This window comes from Nicotiana attenuata, unplaced genomic scaffold (genome assembly GCF_001879085.1).
Source record: "Nicotiana attenuata strain UT unplaced genomic scaffold, NIATTr2, whole genome shotgun sequence".
NCBI classification, from domain to species: domain Eukaryota; kingdom Viridiplantae; phylum Streptophyta; class Magnoliopsida; order Solanales; family Solanaceae; genus Nicotiana; species Nicotiana attenuata.
Window position 1 is genome coordinate 55,148 of NW_017671386.1, and position 15,757 is coordinate 70,904.

Genomic DNA, 15,757 nt, shown 5'->3' on the forward strand with positions numbered 1-15,757 from the left:
GGGTCTCGTTCACTACTTTTCAATTTACTAGAGTTGCCTTCACTTGGTGGGAGGCTTATGAGAGACGCAGGCCGGTTGATGCAGCGCCACTTACATGGCAGCAATTCTTCATTCTCTTCCTAGAGAACTATGTGCTGCAGTCTCATAGAAAGGAGCTTTGCAGGCAGTTCAAGAGGTTGCGTCAGGATGACATGACCGTGACGCAGTCCAAGATGAGATTTTCTAAGTTAGCCTGTCATGTTGTTTGGTTGGTTCCCACAGACAGCGAGAGGATCAGGAGGTTTATTGATGGCCTCACATTTCAGTTGCGGGTGCTTATGACCAGAGAGAGGGTGTCTGGTGCTCCTTTTGATAAGGTTGTCGACATTGCTCGGGAGATAGAGCCGGTCTGCAGTCAGGAGCGGGTTGAAAGGGAGGCCAAGAGGTCTCATGGATCAGGTAGCTTTAGTAGTGTTCCTTCTAGGGGTCAATTTTACCACGACAGAGGTCGTCCTTACAAGCATGCTCAGACGGCCCGCCCAGTTCACCGTGGTGCACCATCTGGCCATGGTTCTCACAGTTCTCAGCAGGGCCACTCATCTCTCCATGCCTTTCCACCTTAGAGTTCGTCTCATACTCCATCAGCTCAGGGTTCATCTATGTCGGGGCCTTCTAGCGGGTATCTTAGTGCCCGGGGCTCCCTTCAGTCCCTATCGCCAGTGGTCGGTAAAGGTTGCTTTGAGTGTGGAGATTTGGATCATATCAAGAGGTACTGTCCCTGCCTTACAGGAGGTTCATATCAGTAGAGGAGTCAGCCTTCGACTTCAGCACCTGTTACTTCACCACCCGCCCAGCCAGCTCGGGGTGGAGATCAGTCAGCTAGGGGTCGCCCTAGAGGGGGAGGCCGATCAGATGGCGGTCAGGCCTGTTTCTATGCACTCCCTGCCATACCAGACGCCATTGCCTCAGACACGGTGATCACAGGTATTATCTCGGTATGTCATCGAGATACTTCTATATTATTTGACCCTGGTTCCACCTATTCATATGTGTCGTCATATTTTGCTCATTATCTGGACATGCCCCGTGAGTCTCTAGTTTCATCTATCTGGGTATCTACGCCGGTAGGCGATACTATTATTGTGGACCGTGTATACCGGTCGTGTGTAGTGACTATTGTGGGATTAGAGACTCGAGTTGATCTATTGCTGCTTAGTATGGTTGACTTTGATGTGATATTGGGCATGGATTGGTTGTCTCCGTGTCATGTTATTATGGAATGTCACGCTAAGACGGTGACATTGGCTATGCCGGGGTTGCCACGAATTGAGTGGCGAGGTTCGTTGGATTATGTTCCTAGTAGAGTGATTTCATTCTTGAAGGCCCAGCGGATGGTTGGGAAGGGTTGTCTTTCTTATTTAGCCTTTGTGAAGGATGTCAGTGCAGCGACTCCTGCTATTGATTTAGTTCCGGTGGTGCGAGATTTTCCAGATGTGTTTCCTGCAGACCTGTCGGGCATGCTGCTCGGATCGGTATCGGGTGTGTTTTTGTCACGCCCCAAAACCAAGGGACATGACCGGCGCTCGACCGGGTAGCCCCAGTCAAGCGGACCCGGGTGCCTTTCCTATCCCACGTGCTACCCCGTGTTTTCATTACTCATAAGAAATGGCTATTTATAATTTAAACACCTTTTTATGAAATATACATAACATACATGGTTACTTAGCGAGGGTTACAAGTTACACTGTCCAAATACAAGATACATAAGTACATAACCCATGTTTCCTGTCTACGGAGCCTCTAAGGATACAAAAGAGTTTTATAATACTTGTCGGTAACAAGGCTCCGGCTATACCTTACACAAATACCAAAAATAAGACTCCGGGAAGAAAAGCGGCATGAGCCACGCAGGGCCCCGAGAGGAAAGGGGCTCACCAATTCAGCTGACGGGAAGTGAAGGAGTGCTACTATCGGTGGACTGGAGTACCTGCTATAGAAACACCTACAATCATAACACGAATGTAGCGCCCCCGGCAAAAGGGACGTCAGTATATTTGAATTGTACTGGTATGTATGAACAAACTTTACCCCAAGCAGAATTAATCAATACACAGATAACAAACAATAATAGAATCAACAATCAAATGCACATGAAAGGAACAACCAAAGCCAAACAAGTTTCACAATCTCTCCTTTTCCCCTTTCAACATTATTTCATCACATCAATGATTTCACAACTTTCTCATATTTTCATTTCAATAGTGATTATGATCACTTTTCCACCCTTATTACCTCGGCCACCCTTATCACCACAACCCACACCTTATTACTTCGTGTTGCGGCGTGCAACCCGATCCCACCGAACAATCACATTTCACACAACGACAACAACAAATCACATTTCACACGACAACAATAACAACAAATCACAAAGAATTTTCATAACCATCAATACCATTTCCATCATATACAACAACCCGCATACAATTTAAGTCACAACGATAATTGCCCACGATAAGTCACATACGATATTACCACAATTGTTTCAATTGCATCAATCACGATTTCTTTCCATCATTTGTTACACAGCTTTTACCACATAAACACATTCACACACACACACTTGATTTGTTGCCATTTACTTACACCATTATATCGGGAGACTTAACCAACAACGTTCAAGGCATATCAATCACAAGAATTCACAAATAGTCCACATAGGTATCACATACCAAATACTCGTACACCAAACAAGGTGACTTTTCAAAGGTCAAAGTTAGCCATACATACCTGGAATCGAATTTCCCTTTTTACTTCTACTTCGGCTCACCAACAGCCTAGTACCGACAATCTAGTTCACAAGTTAACACATATATCTTAGAATTGAAGTTCACAATTACTACCCGAACTTATTTAGGTTATCAACCGCCCCTTTTGCAAATTTATACTCCTACCCAATTCTTTTTACTAGATTTTAGGTATTAAAGAACATGCATGTATGTTTTCAACTTTTATTTTCAAGAATCAATGCATGAGAATCCCCTTTTTGTTTAAATCCGAAAACCAATGAAAAAGGGCTGGGTATTTTACCTGCAAGAACGGAGACGAAGACAATTGCTTGAAATTTCCCCGCCCGAGTGACTTTGAAGAATCAAATTGATGAAGGTAGGACTTCCTCTCTCAAGAACTCTCTCTCCCCTCTCTCTAGTTTGTTTAGAAAATATGTTAAAATGAGGGGTTGGGGTGTTTTATTGAAGAAGGGGTCGGGTTTAAAATTTAGAAAAATAGGAGCCCCGAGTCAGGTATGCGATCGCAAAGAAGAAATGCGGCCCGCAGAATGGACCGCAAAAGTGCTCCAAGAATCTGACCCTTCTGTTTGGGTTTGCGGCAGAAATGCGATCCGCATACCCGTTCTGCGGTCGCATAATGCACCGCATAACTATCCTTTGCAAAATTCCAAGATGATTATGTGACGACTATGCGGTCCGCATATCAATTATGCGATCGCATAATAGACCGCATTTTGACCTCAAATTTGACTAACACACTGACTCACTTTGCGATAGAAATGCAGTCCGCATACTTGATTTGCGACCGCACTCTGAACCGCATAATAGCACTTTTATGGGAAACTTTGATTCTTTGATTTTTAAATGCTTAGATCAGTACAAAGGGTCCGAACCGCGGCGAGCTTGTAAATTTTACACATTCCTAACACACGCTCGGAACTGGGCACTACGAGCTACTAGGTTTTGAGTACAAATTTTCACGGGGCCTTACAGTTTTGATGCGGGAGGGTAGAGTGATTGCTTATGCTTTGCGTCAGTCTAAGCCCCATGAGAAGAACTACCATATTCATGATTTCGAGTTGGCTGCCATTGTTCACGCGTTGAAAATTTGGAGGCACTATCTCTTTGGTGTGTCTTGTGAGGTGTTTACTGATCATCGTAGCCTCCAGCACTTGTTCAAGCAGAAGGATCTCAATTTGAGGCAACAGAGATGGTTGGAGCTACTAAAGGACTATGATATTAGTGTCACGCCCCGAGCCTGGGGCGAGACCGGCACCCAGTGCCTCACCTATCCTTGTGTACCACTTGCGACTAAGAGACTCTGAACATGTAATGTCATACTTTGGCCATGGGCCGCAATATAAAAGATAATGTGCAATGCAAAATATAAAACTGAATAGAGACTAACGCTGACTAAATGTCAACATAAAGCTGGGCCGGCAAGGCCGTCATAATTACTACAACTAACAAGCCTAATAAAATATATGTACAGGGCCTACAAGCCCAACATACTGCAATAACCGACAGGATATGTCTACAAGCCTCTACTGATAGATATACTGTGATCAGAACAGGGACCCGACTTACCCATAACCTATCTGCATATATACACAAGATGTACGTAAAACTTCTAGACCCGGTAACTTCTAAGGATGGGGAGCTTACCGATAACGGTGAACTCGGGCAACACCTACTGAGGAGGTCTACCCGTCTGTCTGTCTAAACCTGCATGCATAAAATGCAGCGCCCCTAGAAAGGGACGTCAGTACGAAATAATGTACCGAGTATGCAAGGCAATATACTGAAAGCTGAAACTGAACTGATAATATAATAACTGAAAGCAACTGGGGGTCAAAGATAGTCTGAAGAAATGCTCATCTGCTGATACCGACTCTATTCTCTCAATATAATAAGTAAAATAGTTGTTCGGCCTTATAAGGCTCGGTATATATATAACTGATCTGCCGTAGTAGGCTCGCTCATAGGCGCTTGGCCATACTAGGCTCTGTATCTCGACCAACTGGGCTCGCTCAAAGGCGCTCGGCCACAGTAGGCTCGATATATAACTTACCATCTGATTAAAGGTTGCCCAATAGGGGCCTGCCCATCGATTATAGCTCAATAGTAATGAAAATACTGTAATACTGTATATATAAACTCTCTGCTCTCTTGACGGGAAGAAGGAAAAACTCAATTGAATATGAAGTCCTGATAAGGAGAATATTTGTAAGGCCCCGTGAAAATTTTTACTCAAACCCAAGATCTCGTAGTGCCAAGTTAGGAATATGTGTTAGGAATATGGTTCGGACCCTTTGGACTGATCTGTGCATTAAAAGTTAAGGGACAATGTTTTTCAGAACAGTGCATTTATGCGGTCCATTATACGGTCGCATAACAGCTATGCGGATCGCATAGTCGCCGCAGAGTTAGGCAATTTGATGGTAATTCTGAGGTCAACTATGCGGCCAATTATGCGATCGCATAGCCAATATGTGGGCCGCATAGTCATCGCATAATCCCCTTGGAATTTTGCGAGGGGCAGTTCTGCGGTGCATTATGCGACCGCAGAACAGGTATGCGGACCGCATTCCTGTCGCATACTCGGGTAGTTTGCTCAGGTTTTTGAAGCTATTTTTGCGGTCCCTTTTGCGGGCCGCATGTCAATTATGCGATCGCATATGCAATCGCGGATTTGTGTCGGGGCTCCAAATTTCTAATTTTCTTACCCGACCCCATGTCGATATATTATATGCTACCATTCATTTTAGGCCTATTTTGGGATACATTTAGAGAGAGAGAGAGAGAGAGAGAGAGAGGGGGGGGTCCTAGAGGGAGAAGGGGTTCTTCATCAACATTCCTCCTAAGATCTTGCTTAAACCTTGAAGGTTTGTCAAGAAAGGCATCTAGGTCTTCTTCCTAAAGGGTAAGGTTCTATAACCCAAGCTCTTAATTGCTAGGTATAACTAGGATAGACCATTAGAAGGGTAATCCATAAGGATGGGGGCGGATATCTTGCATGCATGAGTTCTTAAAGTATTTGGTGAGGCCTTGAGCTAAGGAGGGGATGAGGGATGGTAGGATCTTTCACAAAAAGATTTTAAAAGCATAATGCACACTTAGTGTTTGAAAATATGCTCAAATGAGCTAGAACTATGATCACCTCTCTAATTTGTGGTTCAATTTGTCATGTCCCCAAGAGATTGGCGTTGCTAAGAGTCTCGGAGTATAGTGGGACTTAAGGAAAGCTCAATCGAGGTATGTAGGCTAAACTTTCTCTCTCGAAAGTGAATTCCATATTGTTTTTGTAAGTTTAAGTGTGGTTTATCTACCAAAATGGTATAGCCTTGAGTCACAATTTAAATTAAGGTTAGTATACTAATTGGGTGAGAAGAATTTGATCTGTTTAATGCTCCTAGCTGCTCTTATGTGTACTAAATGCCTCGATTGAATGTATCTATTTGTTGATAAACTGTAAAGATATTTGGAAATGAATCAAATGAGAAGATGTGAAACAAATTATGAAATAAGCCTCGACCCAACTGTTAGGAACTAACTTCAAAAAATAGAACGGCCTAAAGGTCTTGTACCCGAATTATGCCCATAAGTGGCTGTTTTAGATAATGCTTTGCCTTATAAATACATTCAATGTAATGCGAGTTCTTACACATTCCGATGCTGAAATTGTGCTTTTGTCTTGTTGGAAAAAAGAATAATTCAAGGATAATTGAGGTGATTGCTTGCTTATAACTCCAGTGTGTATTTCAATTGTTGGTTGGCATGTCCCTCTTTGGGAAGAATCCCTTGTGTTGATGATTCTATTACTATTGTACTCGAAAATATATGATTCCCGAAATATTCGGTACATTGATATTGGTTGGTGATCCTTGGAAATAAAGGAGATGAAAATGTGGAAAACTAAAAATGCGGCCTTTGTTCCATGAAAAAGATGAACCTTGAGAAAGACCCAAAAGGCCAAAGAAATACTGTTATCGAGAGAGATTGAGAACATTAATAAAAACTATAAAATGTGAAAGATATTGAGGTAAGCATAGTTGTATTATGCTATATTTGTATACTTGTATTATACTACAATTGTGTGCAACATCCAATCAAATCAAAAAAATATTTTTGGGAGTATCATTAGGAAAACCGAGGAAGGGTGGGTCATAAGGCTCATGCCTGAAACTACACGTGCCGGTGTAGGTGTGAATCGTGGTTATTCCCCTTAACTGGGATGAACTTGGTAACATTTGTAAATTGGTAACGCCAACCCACACGGCATATGTGGGAAGGCAGCTTAGCCGATCGGGCCGTGATCGGACGCCATGCCGCACACATGGTGGCATTGTGCTAGGAATCAAAACTAGAAATTCAAAACTGGAAATTGTGATTGTGGTACATGTCCCCAAAGGGACGACCTAGCCGATCGGGTCGTGATCGGGCTCCGTGCTAACAAAGACGGTGGTATAACTCATATCGGTGTTACTGATCTCCCAACCAAAAATTATATATTATTTTCGTAAACTAGAAAACTTATATGCTTCAAACTGGATCTTTGTATGTTGTAGGTTTTGGCTTAGTGTTTCATGGGTTCTTGCTTGTATGGTTATTCTATTCTGAAAGAGGACTTTTAGCTTACATACTAGTGCTATTCGACGGCGCTAACGTCCCTTTTGCCGGGGGCGCTGCATCTTTAAATGGATGTAGGTGGTTCCATAGCAGGCAGTGTTGGTTGCAGCAAGTGGCGTATCCTCCTTTCAGCCGAGTTGGTGAGGCCCACTTCATCCCGGGGTCCTATATCATCTGTTCATCATGTACTTGTATATTGAGGTATAGCCGGAGCCTTGTTGCCGGCATTTTCATATTTCTCTTCAGCTGTATTTAGAGGCTCTGTAGACAGGTTGTGGGTGGTGTCGGGTATTGAAAATTTGAACTAGAAATATTGATATTTGGCAAAGTTGTATAAAACTTCTAATATTTTGAAAATTACGAACGAAGTTGCTAATGGAAACGAAATAGAAGTCGTTAATGATATATTTATAGAATTTGATTAATGATGTACATTTCCTTTTTATTCAAAGACGAATTTGGGTAGTATGAAACCTAACAGGCTTGCTCAGCCAGGTTTACTCGGTTGAGCGCCGGTCGCGCTCCTCGAATTTTGGGGCGTGACAATATTGTAACTTATGAGACTAGAAAAATATACATAAATTTGGCGAAGTTTAGTTTTTATTGGCTCAAGTAATGGAGACAATTGCTAACGGTCTCGAATTAATCATCATCTTCCCTGTTGTTTGTCACTTGTTGCTAGATAGAATATTAAAAGATCTTCTTCTAGTGAAAATGTCAATTATAATTCCGGATTCATTTTTATCCGATATGAAAACATAAAAAAGGAAGACTTTATAATTGTATAGGAAAACTACACCATGCTAGGATTCAAGATACCTGACAACTAAAAAACAATGAATTAAAAAAAAGATTCAACTCTCCAATTTTGTGACCCCAATTCCTGCATTACATTAAAATAAATTAACTTATCTTCGTTTTCCTATTAAGAGATAATTCCAAGAAGAAAAAATTCCAGGTTTATGGGATAGGGAATATAATTCTCGGTAATATCTACCAAAAAGATGCAGTGTATCGAGCTAGGTATCTTACATCTGGTACTACCACATGTAGATATAAAAATTCTCTTTATGCCTCGTTATCAAACTTATGTAGTTACGAGATCATGCTAAAATGAAGGAACGGCTTAGCCTTAACATACCAGGAAAAGGAAAAAATCCGTATGATATTCTTGAAAAAAGTTATACCGTACTCCTTTAGAACCGCAAAATTTTTACGTTGCTAAGACTCTAAAAATTCTCGTTGGATTTTCTTTTGTAGGAATTGATTGAAAGAAGGATATTGCTAACGTCTCACTCTGGTTGTAATGTTTGAGAACGAAATTTTGTTGAAAGATTAGGAGAATGGCTAACGTTTTTCACCTTTTAATTGAAAAGTCTTTGATAAAGTCTTGGAAAATGTAGTGAATGTGTAACTACATGCCACCTAATAAGTTAGGTTGTGGCTTACTGCCACGTGGGGATGGAAAAAAAATTAATCTTTATCCACTTATTAGGTAATTAGATAATGTTCCGTTACCCGGTAATTAACCAATTACTCGCATAATTAAGAATTGTCTCAAATTACTTAAAATTCTACTGATTTTTAATATACTTTAAACATCATACTATCATGGTCATATGGTACCTTGCATGGTACTAGTCCATAAGTATTGAGTATTATAGCTCGGACCGTATTTTATCCAAATTCGACAACCTTCAACGAAACTCATTTTCTTTAATTCTTGTACTCTTTCCTTCATGGCACTTACTTATTTCTTGGTAAAAATACCGTAAAAGGCTAACCTCAAGATAATCTCATCCCCGAGTTTATGTCAATTAGCTGAAGACAAAACTTTAACGTACGAAAAATGCGAGATTACCATTTTGTACCATCCGGGAAAGGCCAATGTGGTGGCCGATGCCTTAAGTAGAAAGGCAATGAGTATGGGTAGTCTTGAATTCCTTCCTGTTGGTGAGAGACCCCTTGTAGTTGATGTTCAGGCTTTGGCCAACCAGTTTGTGAGATTGGATATTTCGGAGCCCAGTCGGGTCCTAGCTTGTGTGATTTCTCGGTCTTCCTTATTCGATCACATCAGAGAGCGCCAGTATGATGACCCTCATTTGCGTGTCCTCAAGGACATCCTCAAGGACAGGGTTAAGCACGGGGATGCCAGAGATGTGACTATTGGTGATGATGGGGTATTAAGGATGCGGGGCTGAATATGTGTGCCTAATGTGGACGGGCTACGGGAGTTGATTCTAGAGGAGGCCCACAGTTCGTGGTATTCCATCCACCCAGGTACCGCGAAGATGTATCAGGATTTGAGACAACACTATTGGTGGAGGAGGATGAAGAAAGACATAGTTGGGTTTGTAGCTCGGTGTCTCAACTGTCAGCAGGTGAAATATGAGCATCAGAGACCGGGTGGCTTGCTTCAGAAGATAGAGATTCCAGAGTGGAAGTGGGAGCGGATCATCATGGATTTCGTAGTTGGGCTCCCACGGACTTCGAGGAAGTTCGATGCTATTTGGGTGATTGTGGATCGGCTGACCAAGTCCGCGCACTTCATTCCTGTGAGTGCTACCTATTCTTCAGACCGGTTGGCTGAGATTTACATCAAAGAGATTTTTTGCCTGCAAAGTTTCCATAATTTTAGACAGAGGCACGCAGTTTACATCGCAGTTTTGGAGGGCCGTGCAGCGAGAGTTGGGCACTCAGGTTGAGTTGAGCACAACATTTCACCCTCAGACGGACGGACAGTCCGAGCGCACTATTTAGATATTGAAAGACATGTTAGCGCTTGTGTCATTGATTTTGGGGTTCATGGGACTAGTTTCTTCCACTCGCGGAGTTTGCTTACAACAACAGTTATCAGTCGAGCACTCAAATGGCTCCGTATGAGGCTTTATATGGGAGGCGGTGTAGATCTCCAGTGGGTTGGTTTGAGCCGGGTGAGGCTAGGCTTTTGGGCACAGACTTGGTTCAGGATGCATTGGACAAGATGAAATCAATTCAAGAGCGGCTTCACACGGCACAGTCGAGACAGAAGAGTTATGCTGACAGAAAGGTCCGTGATGTGTCTTACATGGTTGAGGAGAAGGTCTTGCAAAAGGTTTCACCCATGAAGGGTGTTATGAGATTTGGAAAGAAGGGCAAGTTGAGCCCTCGATTTATTAGGTCGTTTGAGGTGCTTCAGAGGATTGGGGAGGTGGCCTATGAGCTTGCTTTGCCACCTAGCTTATCGAGTGTGCATCCAATATTTCATGTTTCTATGCTTTGGAAGTATATTGACGATCCATCTCATGTTTCGGATTTCAGCACGGTTCAGTTAGATGGTGATTTGACTTATAATGTGAAGCCGGTGGCTATTTTGGGGCGTTAGGTTCGAAAGTTGAGGTCAAAGGATATAGCTTCACTAAAAGTGTAGTGGAGAGGACAGCACGTGGAGGAGGCTACTTGGGAGACAGAGCGGGAGATGCGGAGCAGATACCCACACCTATTTGAGGCTCCAGGTATGTTTCTAGACGCTTTCAAGGACGAACATTTGTTTAAGAGGGGGAGGATGTAACGACCTGACCGGTCATTTCAAGAGTTATAGCCTCGTTCCCCTATTTCCTGCTTCTTTTGTGTTCTTCAGCTATATTATGATATACCGGGTAAGTTGGTTCGGGTCCGGAGTGGTTTCGGGATGAATTGAGACACACAATCTCTTATTTGAAAGCTTAAGTTGGAAATGTTGATCGGATATTGATTTATGTGTAAACGACCTCGGATTTGAATTTTGATGGTTCTGTTAGCTCGTTAGGTGGTTTCAGACTTAGGAGCGCGTCCGAAATGTCATTTGGAAGTCTGTAGCAGGGTTAGGCTTGAATTGTCGAAAGTTAGAATTCTGGTAATTTTGGCCGGCAGTGAAAATTTTGATATCAGGGTCGAATCGTATTTTCGGAAGTTAGAGTAGGTTCGTGGTGTCATTTCTGACTTGTGTGCAAAATTTGAGGTAATTCGGACGTGATTTGGTAGGTTTCGGCATCGTTTGTGGAATTCGGAAGTTTAGAAGTTCTTTAGGCTTGAATCCGGGTGTAATTTGGTGTCTTGATGTTGTTTTGAGTGATTCTAAGGTTCGACTAAGTTCGTATGATGTTATAGGACCTGTTAGTATGTTTGGTTGTGGTCCCGAGAGCCTCGGGATGATTTCGGGTGGTTGACGGCTTGATTTGAGTTAAGGAATGGCAGCTGAACTGCTGCTGCTGTTGGTGTAACCGCACCTGCGGAGTGGGAACCGCAAGTGCGAGCCAGCAGAAGCAAAGAAGGAGCGGCAGAAGCAGCCAAGGACGAGCTACGTAGGAGTCGCAGGTGTGAAAATGTTCCCGCACCTGCGAGGATCGCAGAAGCGAGCAGCTGGGCGTATGTACGAAAGGGAGCCACGGATGCGATGGATTTCCGCACCTGCAATGGACAAAGATGCGGTCTTGAAGCGGCAGGAGTGGAGCCTGGAATTTTAAGTGGAATCTGCACCTACGATGGAATTTCCACAGGTGCGGCATCGCAGATGCGACAGAGGGCCCGCAGGTGCGAAAAGTCTGGGCAGAAGCTTAAAAGGCAAGGGTTCGCGATTTTGGTCTTATTTCCACATTTGAGACTCGGACTTAAGCAATTTTGGAGGAGATTTTCGAGGGAATTATTGAGGTAAGTGTCACGTCCTTAGTCATCAACTAAGAACACGTGCGGCACTTGACAACTGGCTCACGATCTTGCACAACTTGCTCACGTTCTTGCTATGCCAAGTCAGCCTTACTACACTCAAGATCGCTAAGGAATGTTAGAACACATGAGAATTGCCAAAGGAAGCTTTTGTATTAGATAGAACTTGAATAGTTTGCTTGGTGATTTTATAAATGAATGGCCCCTTTATATACTAGTCTCGTAGGGGCTAGTGTGTAAATATTAATTGTTACACAAGTCCTTAACATTTACAAGTAAGTTCCTTCTCTAGAATATTCTACATAGCTAGAATCTTCTAAGGACTATCCTAGCAATTCTATAGGGTTCTAGGGTCTTCCTAGGGATACCTCTATATTTCTCTAGAACTTTCCTACAAGTTCTAGCCTCTTTCCTATGTAAGCTTTCCATATGGCAAAAAGACACGCCAAGTGGCACCTACTTGGCATGATGATGTGGCAGGTCATGACACTCCCCCTCACCCAATTGTGTGCCGCCCTCGGCACAAAGCATCGACACGTGCAAGCGCACCTCGCCTTGGCGTCGCCGGAGGTCGTTGTCCATTAGCCATGCCTTATGGAGCGGGTCGTTTTCCCATGGCACAAGGTACTGGTCACCTTTCTTGCCCCGTTTGTATTTGGACGGCTAGCAATGATGGCCTCAATCCTCCGCCCATCGGATGCCTCTCCTTGCTCTTGGCCCGAATCTCCCCATGAGTCGACCAAGTCTAGCAGCTTCTCAAGCATCGCGTCTATGCTTGCACTCCCTATTTGGCTACCCTCCGTGGTCACAACCTTTCTAGCAAACTTGACCCCTCTGCTCGGTGCATCGTCAAAGCCCGACAACGTGCAATCACTTTGTAACTCACCATCCACTTCAACTATGTCTCGCAAACTTTTCTTGATGCCACCATGCTCCATTTTCATGGCGCCAAGATAGGCTCTGGAATCCCCAAATTTCGGTTTAGATTCCAAGCGCATCCCCCCAATGCAGGTAGTTTCTCATGTATCACCCTTATGTGCCTGAGCAAAGTTCCCGATCATTACTGCAAGCTTCCCCAACTCTGGGCAATCACTTGGCACCCTACCTTAGGCACGTACTCGCTACCCATTTTTGGCCCTTTTCGGTTTCTCTCGGACCATTATCCATTATAGGATGGACCCTTGCCATTGCCCTTGTATACCTCGGCTATGCTTTTCTCGTTGTCCTTGTCATGTTCTCCCCCACCCCTCTTGGCGTTGCCTTCTTTGGACTTGGCAGGCTCCATCTTGAAGTCAATGAGCGACTAGGCTGCCTCTATGGCCTCGTACACTTTGGCTACTTAATGTCTTCTTAACTCTTGCTTTTCTCAATTTTGCAACCTATCCATGAAGTAGAAGAGGGAATCTTCCTCGGACAATAACGGGATTTGCAGCATTAAGTTAGTGAGCTCGTGTACATACTCCCGAATTGTGGTCGTCTGTCAGAGCTCCCTTAGCTTCTGCCTAGCCTCGTACACCACATTCATGGAGTAGAATTGCTCTTCAACTCCTTTTTTAAATGCTCTCACATCTCAATCTTGATAGCCCTTTTTCCATGCTAGCACACTTCCAACGCCACCCAGATCGGCAACCACGGTCAAGTACATTGAGGCATTGCGTTCCTTAACGACTTCGTCATCTTCCTTGACTACCTCAAAGTACTTGTCCATCCTCCAAAGTCAGTGTCCACCTTGCGTGCGTCCCATGCACATCCATACAACTTTTGCTTAGGGACGTTCACATTTGTCCCTTTTGCAAGCACCACGCCCTTGGTAATCTCGACCATAGGTCCCTACAAAGCTTCCTTCTAGCAATCTCTAATATTCTTTCTAACATTCACTTAGTCATAAACTTTGATCTGATACCACGTTATCACGTCCTTAGTCGTTAAGTAAGTACCCGTGCGGCACTTGACAACTCGTTCACGATCTTGCATAACTTGCTCACGTTCTTGCTATGCCAAGTCAGCCTTACTACACTCAAGATCGCTAAGGAATGTTAGAACACAGAATTTCCAAAGGAAGCTTTTGTATTATATAGAACTTGAATTGTTTACTTGATGATTTTATAAATGAATGGCCCCTTTATATACTAGTCTTGTAGGGGCTAGTATGTAAATATTAATTGTTACATAATTCCTTAATATTTACAAGAAGTCCCTTCTCTAGAATATTCTACATAGCTAGAATCTTCTAAGGACTTTCCTAGCAATTCTATAGGGTTCTAGGGTCTTCCTAGGGAAACCTCTATATTTCTCTAGAACTTTCCTACAAGTTCTAGCCTCTTTCCTATGTAAGCTTTCCATATGGCAAGAATATACGCCAAGTGGCACCTACTTGGCATGATGATGTGGCAGGTCCTGTCATAAGCTTCTTGAACTCGTTTTGGATCATAAACCTTGTTTCCCCACTGATTTCCCCACCTAATTAACAAGATTTTGAAGTATAATTTGGGGGTTTAGGGCTTGAGAATTGGAGAGTGGATTTTGGGGATTTGGGTGATCAAATAAGGTCGGATTTTGATAAATTTGGTATGGTTAGACTCGTGAGAGAATGGGCTTCGGGTTTTGTGGCTTTTGAGCCGATTTTGGATTTTTGGCTATAATTTTATATTTTTCTTGTGGAATTGATTCCTTTAGCCGATATTGATCGTATTGTATTGCTCGTGGCTAGACTCGGGACGTTTGGAGGCCGATTTTAGAGGCAAAGGCATCGCAGAGTAGGATTTTTCTTAGTTTGAGGTAAGTAACGCTTCCAAACTTGGTTCTGAGGGTTCGAAACCCCGAACTATGTGTTATGTGATTTGTATTGAGGTGACACACATGCTAAGTGACGGGCGTGCACCGTGTGAATTGTGACCTGGGTGATTTCGTGGCACCGATTAGTGACTCTATCCTGTTGATATCCATGTTTTCATCATGTGATAAAGTAATTGAGCTGTAAACCATGCTAGATATCATGTTTAGGGTTTATGCTGGTATTGTTGGGACCCTTAGTGGTCATTTCTTGCTGTCATCTCACGATTTTCATTGATATTCCGTACTTAGTCATGTTCATACATTTTTATGTCATATCTCAGTCTCAGTTATTTATCTATTCATCATATCATTGTTACGGGTTTGTTTTCATGACATTGTGAGCCCGTGGGTGAGACTGGAGAGATTGATGACTGAGTGAGGCCGAGAGCCTGAGTATGAGTGACAGTTATGGGATCCGGCTACACGCTGCAGCGGTTATATTGATGATTATGATAGCACTTGGGTTGTAGGATCTCCTCCGGAGTCTGTAACACACCCCCAGTGAGCACGGGTGATATCATTGAGGGATTGATTCCCTTGGACATGGATTTGTCCGAAGTACTTGATACCTGGAGATGGATTTCTCCATAGGGTTGGATTGCCCTTTTTCCTCGGTACTGGGTGACTTATAGTCAGTGTTGTATATGTTTCGGGATGGATTTCCCTGGGCCGGATGGCCATATATAGTACCGAGTGGTTGAGCACTTGAGAGTGGGAGCACACGGTGCATTTCATACAGTTTGTGCATTGGCATGTAGAGATAGCTGAGCTGTATACCTTACACTTTTCAGATCTGTATTTATTTTCCTTGATCTGTCTATTTAACTTGAAAGCATGCCTAC